Source organism: Mustela erminea, chromosome 9 (assembly GCF_009829155.1).
Source record: "Mustela erminea isolate mMusErm1 chromosome 9, mMusErm1.Pri, whole genome shotgun sequence".
In the NCBI taxonomy this organism is placed as follows: domain Eukaryota; kingdom Metazoa; phylum Chordata; class Mammalia; order Carnivora; family Mustelidae; genus Mustela; species Mustela erminea.
In genome coordinates, this window is record NC_045622.1 from 13,677,537 (window position 1) to 13,692,432 (window position 14,896).

Here is a 14,896-nt window from a genome sequence, read left to right on the forward strand (position 1 = left end):
CTCCCTTTCCCCCTCCCACTTGTGACTAGAGTGGCTTCTCTCTTCACCAGGGATTCTCCTATTCTGTGGACCCCTCTCCAGAATGCTTTAAAATGCACAACATACATAGAATTACAAAGGAACCAAATATATTCAAGTATGGTGATACAAATATTAAAAACCTTCAAAAGCAAACTTTTTATATAGTATATCCCATATTTATATCTGTATTTTAATTTTTTAATTAACGTATAATGTATTATTTGCCCCAGGGGCATAGGTCTGTGATCAATATATATATAGTTTACGACTCTTTATCAAGGCGATCTAGTGCTGGTTACAGTAGCACAAGGCTGGAACAGCCATGAGCAGGGAGGGTGTCTGGAGACCCACAAGCTAGAACTGCGGTGTGGAAACATCTGTGGTACTGCCCCGGGTACTGCTCCTGCTGGGCTTTGTTGTTTATATTCAAAACGGAAGGAAATACTACATCTCAGTTATAAGGTGGTGGAAGAAAAGGTGTGCTCTCTTTTCTGACCCGAAATCATGGACTCCTAGAATCAGGTTCATGGACTTTCTTTGGGGGCGGTCCCTGGGCCCCGGGGTTAGGAGCCCTGCTCTACAACGCAGTGGCCTCTGCTTTGTGTTCACGGCTCAGGCTCTCTCCATGGCTCTGGCTCAGCTGGTTGGCTCTTTTTGAACCGCTGAGAAACTCCCCTGTTCTTCCAAACAAAACGCAACCGAAAAGCCTGGCGAGCATCTCTGTGATCAAGGTCCCTCCAGCAGTGCTAACCAGTCTGTGACCCTCCCCACCACCACCCCTCGCTGCTGACCTGAGAAAATCATCATGAAGGAACCAAGGCCCCAGCTGGCCATCAGGAGACCCCCCCTTCTGCCCTGAAAAGAAGCATCTAGATCTTGACCCTCTTCGGGGCCTGAGCACCTTGGCCAGCAGCAGAGGGGCAGAGGGAAAGATGACGATCTTGGCTGCCCGTGAAACCCCGCCCCCATTCTCCTCCATTCGGTTCAACAAATATGCATCGGTCGCCTAAGCCATTCCATGGCACTGTGCCAGGCTTGCCGGGGGACACACATGATGTGAGACAGGGTCCCTGCCTGGGAGGAGAGGCAGGAGGAGGAGAAGGGAAGGGGAGCGAGACACTTGTGTGAGCAACATGAAAAGGAGGAAGATCTGAAGAGTGCCGCACAGAGGTATTAGGAGAGATGACTGTGACTGAGGACTATCTGGGAAGGCACCATCCAGCCGTTTTACAAGCATTTTGGGGGGACTTATTACGGGCCAGGCCTTGTGTTGTGTTCTGAGTGAATAGGACACATCAAATCTCAAGAAGTTTCACAGTAGCGGTGAGAACAGACAAGTCTAGCAATTCCCGCACAGAAGGGTAAGTATGAGGCTGGGGAAACGCATGCCAGACACAGCGGGGCATCTGTGGGGAAGGAAGAGTATACCCTAACCAGTGAGACCTGCTTCAGCAGATGCAGACCTCAGAGAGGCGAGGGGTCTGATGCACCTGGAAGACTGTCCTTGCCCTTGCCTTTTCCACACTACCTTCCTGGGAAAACCTGCCTCTCAGAGTATCCAGTGGCTCTGACCTCTCAGGAGGGCCTGTTAGCCAACCTGGAGCCCACACGCTGGGCTGGTCTGTGCTTGACTGTCAGACTGTAAGAATCAGACACCATTCCACCTTCCTGCCCCCATCCACGGTGGGGAGAGAACCTCTCCTTACATTGAATTCTGCAGAGCAGAGACCCAGCTCCCAGACCCCATCACCATCGGCCTGCTTGGGCAACTGTGCAAGAAAGCTTCCCGTCTCCTCTGTGCAGACAGCCCCTGGCTCCCCTCGCGGGCACCGTGTCCTGCTCTGCTTCAGTGGCTAACCCTTTCTTTCCCTCCCAGTGCTCTCAGGATTTCTCTCCCCTCCAGCTTTAAGGACCTACTCAGACAAAGTTCTTCCTGGTAAACTCTCCTGGGTCACCTGACTCCTGCGGACGAAGATGCCATGAGGCCATAACGATGTGTCCTGAGACGCCCAATGCCGGGCGAGGACACATCTGGAGCAGGTGTGGAGGATGCAGGGCGGTGTCTGGCGTGCCTGAAGTCACACTGTGCAGCCAGCCATCTTGTCGGCCTGCTGTCATACGGAACTCGACGCCAAGGGCAGCCCTGGCCCTCCGGCCCCTGCACCAGCCTCTCAGCCAATCCTTGGCCCCGGCTCATCAAATAATGAAGCAGATAAATTTTATAATGCATAGCATTACACCAGGATATACAATAAAATGCGAAAGACAAATAACGAGGTGCAAGTTATAATGAAGAAAAAGCCTGCAGTCAGAGACATCCAAGTATGAATTATTGACTAAGGTTTTACACTTTCAAGGATGTGTGGAGGAATATTTTCCATCAAAGATTTGCATAATTCACTCGTATAAACCTGGGTAGAATATAGAGTAAGATTTTACATCAACACGTCAGGACTTGCATTGCAGATGCCTCCATTTATGTTCTGGAGGACTTAAATGCAGGGGAGTGGGGGCAGGGGCATGGGGGCTGAGAATGGTCAGAGATGGAGGCCGGGGACTCCTGGGTGGGCCAAGCCCTGAGACCTTCCTGGGGAAGAGGAGTTTGGCTTCTGAGATGTTGCTGAGACCATGGAGGAGTTGGGGGATGTCCATGCAGAGGAGTGTGTGTGTGTGTGTGTGTGTGTGTGCACGTGTGGGCGTGGGGTGGGAGCAGGGTCAAGTGTCAGAGTTCAGAGGCCTGAGGAAGAAGAGAGAAAGGAAGAGTCTTTCTCTGGAAGAAGGACTTCAAGTCTCCATACCAGAGCAAGAAACTTGCGACACATTCCTCTTCTGCTCTCTAGGAAGGGTTGTACTAGCCTGTGCAGGGCACATGTGTGAATGATAAAGACACCCCTCTGGCTGGATGCAATCTAGAGTCAAGCGCTATAGTTTGGCCAATGCAGTAGGAACTGGGTTTCAGACTCCATTTGCCCCTTAGGCTAGGCACCTTTGAGCAGTGCACAACCTGTGCATCTGTACATGTCAGTCCCACCTCCGGAAGTCTTCCCAATCATGTTTGTTCAAAGAGACAGACATGAGGGCAACCAGAGATAAGGGGGACTCCAGAGATCCCACTTGGTCTTTCAGCTCTGAGTAACAACCACACCTGGGGCCTGGGGTGGGTTTCCCTTCCCCACTGTTACTGCAGTGAGCACCATGCAACACAATCCAATGCTGTCCTCACATCCTCAAAGCTCAGAACATGTTCAGGGAGCCCATCTAAGAGGAAACTGCTTCTGTGGCTCCCAACCAACATGAAGGGATTGGGAGCCAGGTAGGCATGGGTTCTACTTGTGTCTTCACCAGCTGTGTAGCCTTCAGCAGAGTAGAATCAAGTTCTATGAACCTCAGGTTCATAGGACATCTCCCCTGTAGAGCTGTTATGGGGGCAAATAGGGTCCATATATGTAGCGTGGCTGCCGTACAGCAGCTGCTTGAGAAACCCCAGGGCTCTCCTGCCCTCCTGGTCCAAGAAAAGCACCAAATAAACACATGCCTTCCTTCAGATGCAACTTGCCGGGCTAGTCCATGGACTCATGGAGCCCAGAATTGCGGAGCCCAGATAATGTTCAATGTTGCAGTTATGAGTTGCATAGGCTACTGGGCGCTTGAAATATAGCCTCTAGAACTGAGAAGTGCTGTAGCCACACACAGGCCTTAAACACACAGGAAGGAAATAACGTAAAATGTATCACTGATAATTTTATGTTGGCTACATGTTAATATTTTAGATACATTGAGTTAAATAAAATACTGTTGATCCTTCAATACCATGGATTTGAACTGCATGGGTCCACTTAATGCGGATTTTAAAAATTAGGTACAGTATATAGCACTGCAAATGTATTTTCTCTTCCTTATGATTTTCCTAGTAACATTTTATTTTCTCTAGCTGACTTTAGTGTAAGGATACAGTTGAGAATACACACAACATACAAAATACTTGTTAATCAACTGCTAATGTTATCGGTCAGCCTTCTGGTCCACACTAGGCTATTAGTTGTTAGGGAGCCAAAAGTTATATTTGGATTTTTTTACGGCTTTGGGGGGTTGGCACCCCCCCCCCATGTTGTTCAAGGTCAACTGTGTGCTATTACAATGAATCTCAGCCGTTTCTTTTTACTTTTCAAACATGCGACAATGAAAAGTGTTCAGATTACCTACATGGCTCATGTTTTGTTTCTGTCGCATAGCATAGGTATGGGACATCTATTCTTTATTTTACAAATGAAGAAACTGAGGGCACACAGGGAAGCAATCCACTCAGGGGTCCCACTGCTAGTAAGCAGCAGGGCATGTGAGAGGCGGTCTGATGGGAGAAGACGGTGCTTACCACACAGAGCTGTAACCTCGGTTGGGGAGGAAGGTAAGGCAAGGCAAGGCTGGGAGAACCAGTTCCCAGTTCTTTAGCGTCATAAGCACAAGCCCCAGGGGACTTGTGAGGGCTGGATCTGGGCACTCCACTTGGCAGAGGACATTAATGAGCTGAAGCGTGACCAGGAAGATGGGCACATTTCACGCTGTGCCGTTTGAAGCGTGGCTGAAAACCGGGCATGTGGGTGCCCAGGCAGGGAGTGGGATGGGGGACAAGACACCAGAGTTCTTTGATAAAGGGGGAAGGACCAACCTTCTCTTTGGTGGAGAAGGACTCTGCAGGTAGTTTTTGCTGTTTAGGGAGAGGGCTGTGGTGGGAGGCAGTGAGCTCCTGCACCAGAGGTAGGCAGTCTCAGGCACTGTAGAGGAGGTCGCTACAGGATTGGAGGACTTTGGCCCTGGGGGTGTCTGGGTCTCTGGAGAGATGGGAAAGATGGTCTGGGAATCTGGCTATTTTGGGAGGCAATTCTGTGAATCAGCATACTTGTCTCTTCGCATATAGGATCTTGAACCCTGTCCTAGGCAAGAAGCAGAGAACCTGCCTCCTCTTTTCTCTCTGCCCTACCCGGTCTCCCTGCCAACACCGGAACAGAGATCTCTACCCCTGTGCCCCTTCCCCTGCCCTGTCCCTGGCCTCTAAGAGCCACAGTGCCCTCCTGTGCCCACAACCTGGGGGCCCCAGCCCTCTCGGCTACTGTAGAGATGGGCTTATCAAGACAGCCCCCTCAGAGACGGGGGTCCAGGGCGGCCACTGCCCCGCCCCACCTGCTCTCCTCTCCCTCTGCCTCCTCTTTGCTTCTTGCTCTGGTTCACAAGGTCTCTGTGCTCCACTGAATCACAGTCATAAACACAACTGAACCTGAACCTGAATCGTCATAGCACCAAGGCTTCATAGCACCAGAGGACTTCCTGGATTACAACCGCCGCCCCCCACCCCAAGAATTCCCTAGAGAGATGTTCATGTCTGGTCACCTACCTACAGGAGCAAAGACACACTCACACACACACACAAACAGCAGTGATAAAAACACACCCTAAAGTCACAAACACGGTTGCTGTAACTGCCTGTACTCTGACCTCTACCATGGACTCACACATGGTGTCACAGACACGGAACATGATGCAACTGTCAGTTGCATGTCAATATCCTGACACGGTTGCTCAGGGACATCTCCCCATAGCCAGGCATTAGTAAGGGCGCCCTTCCTCTATACACACACACACACACACACACACACACACACACACTTTTTTATGTTTACCTTTGACTGCAAACTTACCATGTACCATGTGCTGACAATATTCTAGGACATTAACTGAATCAATTCATGTGAAGTAGCTCCTGCTCATGTTCCTGGCTCCAAAGCCTGTGTCCTGACTAAGCTCCATGGCCTCCCTTGGCCTGTGATGCCCATGATGGAGCTGGCAATAAGTGGGATGCTTTGCTTCTTGGCTTATTGCTCAATGATCTCCCCTCAGCAACAACCATGAGAAGTCTTATTATCCCCATTTTTCAAGTGAAGAGACAGAGGCTTCCAGAAGACAGTTCTCCCCTCTCTAAGCCCCTGCTACTGTGGTCATGGGGGACGGACACCTCTTGCAGTCTATCTGCTGTGCACGCACGGAATCTCTGGCTTTGGAAAATGGAATTTGGCTGTCACCAAAGAGCTGGGGCTTCTCTGTGGTGGGCAGCCCCAGCAGGGCGCTCCCAGGGCGGGCGTCAGGGATGGCTGCTTTAGGGGCTCAGCAGGGGAGGAGGGGAGGGATTGTAGGCACAGGGCTGAGTCCTCTGTGACAAATGCTAATAGCAGCCACATAGGCAACATGGTGCGCCAATAGGACACAGGAGGCTTTAATGAGATACAATTTCTCTGCTTTCCTGCAGTGTAATTCAATTAACAGCCAGGAAAACCTAATTTCTTTTTACAAAGAGGGGTGCGGGTAGGGGGAGAGTCTCTGGGGACCCGGGAACAGAGAGGGGCTGGGCCTAGAGGCATCAGGGAGACCCATGTCGACCAGCCGCCTCTAATACATAGCTCCTTCCAATATGGCCCCTTTAGGTGGAGAGGGTGGGCCATTTCCCTGGGGTCCTGGAGGAAGTCCTGTGTGGACCGGACCAGTCTCATTCAAAGCCTTACAGCCCCAGCACCCGGTATAGGGCCTGGCACTATGCATGACCAAATTGGGGCAAGCCTGGTAGAGGTCACAGATGACTCCCTGATACCCCCATGTCAGTGCAGTTGTCCCTCCTCTGGGCACTGAACAGGCTCCCTGGTATGGTGCATGTCATCTACTGCAGGGTCCTTGTACCCTCGTCCCTGGCTGGGAGACTCCGCAGGACAGAAGCCTCTCTATGGAAGACTCAGCATATTTGTTGGAAAGCTCCCAAGTGCAGGACACCAATCTCTCCTGTTCCCCACCCGTGCCCTGGGTCCCCCTGCTTGGGTCCACGCTTAGACTCACTCCAGGGCAGGGAGGACACTTGCTGGGCCTTTGGGCACCAAGGCCACTGCCTTACAGCCACGCAGAAATTTCAGATTTTCTCCTCCTGGTTCTGCCGGGGCCTTCTTGGCAGGTGCAACAAAGAGGAGGAAGGCGCCAGGCTGAGCGGAATCACCCCCTCCCCTCACTCCAGGACCCTCCTGGGGCAGCAAGCCGAGGGGAGAGGAAATCAATTTCAGAAACAAGACAGTTGTCAGAATCTGATGTAACCGGTTCCCGTCTGTGAAATTACTCACAGGCCGGCTCCTGTCACCCCCGAGGTCCTGCCCAGACCAGCTGCTATTTACATTTTAATTTGATGTGAGAGGCTGATAGATTTTTAAAACACCGTGAGACAGCTCTGCTTCCTTGCTCACCCCTGGCATCCCCAGACTTTCCGACCGACCCCAGGCTTGGTCCTGGGGCTCCTAGATGCTGCCATGGGGATTGCCAACTGGGTCTATTCGGCCCCTGCCTTGCTCCCCCAGTTGCTTTTCTCAGGGTCCCACTTCCCAGGCTGGGCGGGGGCAGGGGATCTGTTCCGTGAAGTTCACATAATCCCGGAACATCCTTTGTGAGGAGCTTTACTCTTGTTAAGGAGGTGTCCTGGGATTATTAGCCTCAACATCACCAGTGAGAAGTGGAGGCTCAGAGAGGCTAGGTGGTTTGTCTAAGGTCACACAGCTGCTAAGTGGCAGGAAGGAGACCAAGCCCCAGGTCCCCTGACAAGTCATGAGCTCCCTTCCCTCTGGTTTCGGTCCAGACGTCTCCTTCTGCCTGGTTGATTTTGCTCCCACTCTGGGCTTTATCCCAGGAGCGGGGAGCTGCGTGGGGATAATGTAGTGCAGATGAATCCTGGGGGAGTGCAGAAGGAGCCTGGAAACTGGAGTGGGGCTGGGGTGGTGGGGCCAGGAGGCCAGGAGAGGTGGAGGTAGGGTGCTGGGGACAGCAGTTAGCGGGCAGTGAGTCAGGCTGCTTCGTCTCCGTCTCCCTCCCTCTCTTCCGCCTGGTGATTGGAGCTCAGCTGGTGTTTCTGACAAGTCCCCAAGTCACCAGGGAGGGAAGATTCAGTGATGAATGCCCAAAGGAGAGAAGCAGTATGTGCAGGAAGGAGAACATGGAAGAAATAGGACGGGATGCCACTGGCGGTTGGGAGAGGCCGGATCAAATGTGGAAAAGGCAAGGAACGTTGCATTCCGAAAGGAAGCACGGGGTGCCTCTCCACTCCCTCTGTGGGCAGGAGTCTGTGGTCCTCACGGGGCTTTCCGTGACTGAGGGCTGCCTGCGGGCCAGCTCTGTCCTGCATCTATCAATTTGCTTAATCCCCCAACAACCTTGTTTTGGTTTCCACTTTGCTGATGGGGAAACTGAGGCTTAGAGACGTTAACTGCCCGAGATCACACAGCTAGCCAGTGGCAGAGGCAGGACTTAGCCCAGGTGCCTATGGTTTTACCCACAACGGGACACTGGCCAGAACAGCGCCGTGGACAGGGGCGCAGGTAGCCAGGAAGAGGAGCGCGAAGAGCCCAGCGTCCCTGAAGAGAAACTCAGTGAACACGGTGGGGAGGAGATTGATCTGGAAACCAGGAGACCAAGGGGTTAGGCTATTCTGCTCTCTTAGGTGGGAGGTCTGGGGGAGAGGGTTGAGGAAGTCCTCAGGCCTGGCTACACGTACAAATTACCTGGAAAGTTAAAAAAGAAAAAATCTTAGGGCACGGTCCCCATGCCCAGAGGCTCTGATTTAGTTGGTCCAGGGTGGGGCTGGTGGCGGATTTCCCTAAAAGCCTCCCCCACCTGGATGATCCTCACACATGGTCTGGGGGAAGAACCACAGACAGGGCAGAGGACCCCCCTTCACCGTTCTACCTCCCATTCTAAGCACATGCCCTCAGGTGCTGCCTCCGCCGCAGGGAGGACCATCTTAGAGCCAATAGGATCGAAACAAGGGCAGCAAAGTCCTGTGGTTCTTCACGTCTCCAAGGCAGAAGTTCCCCTTTTCGGGAAGTCCTTCTGAGAGTCTAACTGAAACCTCATGAGGATCTGCGCTGAGCTTTTCACTAATTAGGATGCTCTGGGCAGGCTAAAATGGTTTTCCAGATGTCCCCCTCTTTGCCCCCTTGGGAGAGGATTTTCCAGGGGACAACTGAGACCCCAAAGGCTCTGGCGAGCTCTACAAACCCACTTGTCAGAGGAGCAGGGAGCCTCCTGGCTCAGAAGCTCTCATCTTTTGTTTGGGAAAGGATTACATGTACCCATTTGAGGTGAGGGGGCCCCTCCTTCCCCCAGAGCAGCCGACTCCCCTCCTTCCCCCCAAAGGCTCGTGTCTCCTCCTTGTTAACAAGATCGTGAGGAGAACAGCAGCCCTGTTTGGCGGAGTGAGATAAGCCTCCACAAAGGGGCATTGTTGGCACACGGGGTGCTGGGCCTGGGGCGGGGTGGGTGGCAGTCCTCTGAGCTCAGCCAGGCAGCAGCTCTGGCTTCCCCAGGGAAGAGCTGGTTGGAGGGGCGGAGGTGCCTTCTGGTTTCTGCTTTGTTTTCTCCCTTCTTAAAGAGTCAGGGCCGCGGCGTTGTTAATTTGATTGGACCCACTTCGGCTTCACGTCTCCCCTGATTAGCCAAGCTCCACCTGAAGCATGAGATGAATTCAAATTGCATGCAAGCAATCAGCTTCGCTCTGAGGGGTGGTGGGGAGATGCCTGGGGAGGCGGGGCCCCATGGGACCCTTGCTGTCCACTGCCTGTGTGTGTGTGTTGGGGGGGCACATCCGGCAAGAACAGTGTGTGTGTGTGTGTTTGCACGTGTGTGTGGGGATGGGGTGGGTGGGTACGTGTGTGTGAAGGGGGTTGGGGTGAGGGTTTCCAAGGGCGGGATCTTTGAGACTCAGACTACAGACCTGCTTTCTGCTCCGGGGTGGTCCCTGTTGAGACCCTCCCGCTCACCAAGCCTCGCTTTCTCCAGCTTTAAAATGGGGTCAGTCAGTTTTTGGCTGCTGGCCAAGGAGTCCAAGCCCAGACTCCAGGTGTATTCTTTTTTTTTTTTTTTTTTTAAAGATTTTATTTATTTATTTGACAGAGAGAAATCACAAGTAGTCGGAGAGGCAGGCAGAGAGAGAGAGAGAGGGAAGCAGGCTCCCCGCTGAGCAGAGAGCCCGATGCGGGACTCGATTCCAGGACCCTGAGATCATGACTTGAGCCGAAGGCAGCGGCTTAACACACTGAGCCACCCAGGTGCCCTCCAGGCATATTCTCAAGTCAGGGCGGGGACCCGCTTCTCCTCTGCCTCTGGCCCTCTTCTCTCCCCAGAATGTTGGGAAAATGACACTGATCTTAAAAATAACCACCATGTACAGAATGCTTGCTCTCTGCCATGTACCTAGATTCATGCTTTACATGAATTATCTCATTAAATTCTCCCCACTCCTCTTCCCCACCACCCAAGAAGGTGGGTGGTATTTTTATTCCCATGTTAGAGATGAGAGAATGCTCTGAAGTTACCGGACACCAGCATGCGGATGGTGACGCCATCTCTAGTTACTGGGAAGAGGCCCTTCTGGGACATCGCTGGGATCCCCCTAGAGCAAGGGTCAGCAGGGTCTTTCTGTAAAGGGCCAGACAGTAGACATTTCAGACGTTGCAGGCCATAGGTCTCTGTTAAGATGACTGAGCCCGGCCACTGTAGCCTGAAAGCAGCCCTGGGCAGTAAGACAGGAAGAATGGGCAAGGCTGCATTCCAGCAAAAGTGGCAGCTGGTCACGTTTGACCTCAGGCCCGGTTTGCTGACCCCCGGCTCTAGAGTTCCGTGCACAGGAGTTTCTGCTTGTTGCGTTTAAACAAGGACAGTTGTAGGATGTTGGAGGGGATGACATTTCAGCCGTCAGAGTTCTGGAAAGCGTGAAGTTATCGTATAATCACCCAGGTATTGTTACGGGTTGGGTTGTGGCTCCCCAAAGACATAGTCAAGTCCTAACCCCTGGTACCTGTGAATGGGACCTTATTTGGAAATAGGGTTTTTGTAGTTGCTGTGTTAGCTTATATCTTGATTACATTTTCCTGGAGCAGGGTGAGCCCCTAGTCAATGGGACTGGTGTCCTCAGAAGGGACGGGTTCAGGGGAAAACTGGTGTGAGGATGCACAGGAAGAAGTGTGAGGTGAGGCAGAGGCCGGAGCAGGAAGGGAAGCTCGTGCCCCTGGGGTCTGCACGCAGAGCACGGCCCTGCCGACCTCTGCATTTTTGCGTGTCTAGCCTCCCAGCAGGGCAGGAGAACACATTTCTGGGTTTTTAAGCCATCTGGTCTGTGGGACTTTGCTACGCATGTCCCCGGAAAGTTATACAGGGATCCAAGGTGTGAGAGAGGTCTGTCTTCGTGCCGAGTGCCAGGGAGGACCGCTCCCCGCTTCCCTGCACAGAGCTGGAGGGGGCTTCCTGAGGTGGGAGGCGGTGTGTGCTTTGCTCTGCCTGTACCATGGGGACCCCCTCCCCGTTTCCTCCCACCCCGGGCCCAGGCTGGCCATGGGCAAGCAGGTGCGCCAGCGTGCTGGGGCCCCACGTACTCGACCCCTACCCCCGACACCAGGGAGAGGCAGTCGGGGGGACTTTGTGACTACTGAATGAAGAGTGGACAGCGGCAGGCCAGCACACGAGCAAACATGAGCAGGAGAGAATCTTTAGAATCTCAATCCCACCACATCTCGACTGTCCGTAGACCAGAGAGGCCAGACGGAAGCCTGGTGCTCCAGGCTGGAGGCCCCAAGGGCTGGGCAGGGATGCGGTGGGGGCAGGGCTTGGGGAGATTCTCTGGTCTGTCCATTGGTCTCATTCTTTCTGGCCCAGGACAGGACACCTGCCAGCTAAACACGATGACTCAAGAGTCACCTATGGGGCGTGGGGATTGTGCCAGCGCGACCACGCTGCTCTAGGCAGAAATCCTGGCAGAGTGTCAGCCAGTGTCTAGCTGCCCCAGAGGACCCTGTCATCCTGTCTGGACCTGGCCGAAGTGAACACACCTTTCTCCATCCTCATCGGCTGCGCTTCTGCTGGTGACCCCATGGTGCCGCTCAACTCAGCTTCAAACCTTGGCTCTCCCGGCTCCATGTTCGCGGCATCGTCAACGCCTGGTGCTTGTTCCTTCCTAATGGCCCTCAGATTCCCTCTTTCCCTCCATTCCCTGCTCCCGATCCTAGTATCAGTGCAGACTTCCCCGCCGTCATTTCCACACGCTCTCTCCCTAATCCTGGGCTGCCACCCTCTCATTAGAGGTTCTCCCTGTGGCCTCCCACACGGCTTCCTACCCCAGTGCCTTTGCTCATGCTATTCCTTCTGCCACCTCTTCTTTAAGGCTCAAGTCTCACTCCTCTAGAAAGCTCTGTCTGACCACATCTGTCTGCGCTGGGTTTTCCCATCCCTGATCTAACGTTGCACTTTTAGAGCCAGACCCCTTAGCATGTGATCCTGCCTTGATTCCTGAAGGTTGGTTCCAGCTTCTTCACTAGTCTCTGAGTTTCTGGGGGGCAGGAGTGGAGATTTAACCAGGAAGCACCTGTTTGCTAGTTGACTGATCTAAAAATCTGTTCTGCCCCTACCATCCAGAGGGTCTCCAAACACAACCAAGGCTCCTAACTTAGGGCAGGGTTTGGAGGCTCTGCTTCTGCTTTCTGCTTGCCTGTGCTTTCTCATCCAGTAAACTGGGCCACTCAGTGAGGACCCCCACTCCCTTGTGTGTCAGAATGTTTACTGCACCTTTTCCTTGATTGCATATAGGATGCACAAAATTCTGTTCATCAGAACTGCTGGAACTGAACATAAGGAAGGTCTTGAAGGACACCTTAGAGCCCAGAGCCATCTGGATGCTCTCCTGTGCTTGTGGTCATGGGGACTGCCTGCCACAACCGCCTAAAGCCTCTAGCCAGAAGCTAGGGGCCCCAGTGAGCCTGGGACCAAGATGTCTCCAGGTACAGGCACTTTCACATTGGGACTAGAAGTCACACAGGCAGGGTCATTCCAGCTGCCCCTTCCAGCTTGTCTGGGGACCTGGCTTGTCATGGAGAGGCAAGGAGGGGCCAGGAAAGGGGGCTGTTCCACACAGAGACTTTTATTCTACCTTGAAACCTTGTACAAAGGACCGGTTTGGGGCTGGGTTGTGGCACCGGATGTGACATGCTCTGGTGACACTGGTGGCCTCTAGAGGGAAGATCACCCACGTGCTTTTGTTCGAACATGCCTTTATCTCTAACCCTCGAAACCCCGAGGGCTCTGGCTTCTGAAAGCAAGGTTCCAGAACTGGTAACACGTGCCTGCCTGGTCTCTATCAGAACAGCAGAAGATGGCCCGTTTGTTGAGATCTGTTCCTGTCTTCGGGGCTGATGGAAGGGGACAGAGGGAGAGGGACTTCTCTTAGCAGAGGTGAAAACTGAGTCTGGGGAGACGAAGTGACTGGCCCCCGTTTACTCAGTGTGTAGAGGGGGACACTGAGACAAGAGATCAGGACTTCTGTCTCCCCGCACGGGGCCTTCCTGTCCCCCAAGCCGTCCCTTCATTCTGGTGTCCCTGGGTCCTGCACAGGGTGGGGAGAGCCTGGGTGGACCCGTGGTTGCAGACCTCTTTGGGAGGATTTGGCACTGGGGAGAGCAGGACGGAGCCTGGCCTGGAGACACGCTATGTCCAGCCTCTCTGCTCATCCCTGTTTGATGAAGCAGGAGGGAAAGTGCAGCTCCGTATTCTATGAAGTCTAAAAATCAATAAGGCCAAAGAGCCAGCTGGATAATCATTGCCATGGAAATCATGGCAATGGTTCATTCCCTCCTCCCCTCCCTCTCTCCCTTGGGTACTCGAGACCGGGAGGCCAGGCCCCAGGCTTGCAGAGTCTCCAGGCTTGACACAGACAGGGCTGGGGCTCCCTCCGCTGCCCTGAGGCTGGGCAGGGGAGGCTTATTGAGGACCAGCCCTGGGGTGGACAGGCTAAGTACTGTCACTAAACTCGCCGGCTAGGGCACGGTCAGCCTCAGCCCCAGATCTAGGGCTGAGGTCAGTCGGCCTGTTGTCCCCAGCAAGACAGGCCAGAGTGGTCAGAGACCACTGCCAAGGTGGGTGCCAGAGGCAGGCATTCCCATGAGGGCAGGGAGGACTGGCCCAGCCTTCAGGGAGCTCCAGTCTGGTAAGGAGACAGGCCCTACCACCAGGGACCACAGAGGAAAACCTTGGGCCAGCGGCTTGGTTTCCTTGTACCTGTTTCTTCTCATGTGCCCAGAGGGCTCTTACGAGTATGTGTGTGCTCATCCCAACCCCCACGTCCAGGCTTCCTCTGGGTGTCCTGAAAATAGCCATCTCTTCAGTCTGGGGGTCATGCTGGTGGTAGGGCCCCTCCTTGGGAGGACAGATTGGGGAAAAAAACTGCAGAAGATCCTAGAGATCGGCTTGGGGCATTTGGGTAGGGAATCCCCTGGGCACCTGGAACGTGGTCTAGAAAGGGGTTTGTGAGCTCTGGGTAGCCATTTCCTTTGGCCATAGACCCCTTGCCCTGCGGGAGGGACAGGGGTTGATGAGGGCAGAAGAAGCCCTTTCAAGCAGGAGCTCCAGTTACTGGGTGCAAGGGAAGGGCTGCTCCTGTCTGAAAAGCAAGAATGCCCTTTGGGCAAATTTGAAATTGGGATCATCTTGGGTCATGGCACACACGGTTGTCTTTCCAAGGCTCTGTATCCTGCCCTCTGTACCGGTGACCTCGTCTACCCAGGCCCGGGACTTCCCTCCCTAGCGTGGGCCCCTCCCCGCCTCCAGTCCCCACTTGGCTCCAGCCTCCTGCTTCCTGCCTCCCAGTGACTCGGCAGCTGGATGTGTGCTAGGAGAGGGCTCTTGGATCTGGCTTTAATTGGTCTGACATTTTGCTAAACAAACAAATCAAAACTCAGACCAAACAAAGAGCCCTTGTGGGTTTAATTGGCCATGAGTTCTGCCTCGGCCCAATCGCCAGAGCATTTACAAAGTGGAG

The 14,896-nt window shown here is 53.6% G+C and overlaps 1 protein-coding gene across 2 annotated transcripts in view; it reads right to left on the reverse strand.

Annotated features, from left to right (window-relative positions):
• Window positions 1–14,896, reverse strand: part of DSCAML1 (DS cell adhesion molecule like 1) — a 338,623-nt gene that overhangs the window by 58,958 nt on the left and 264,769 nt on the right. The gene's annotated exons all lie outside the window — the stretch shown is intronic.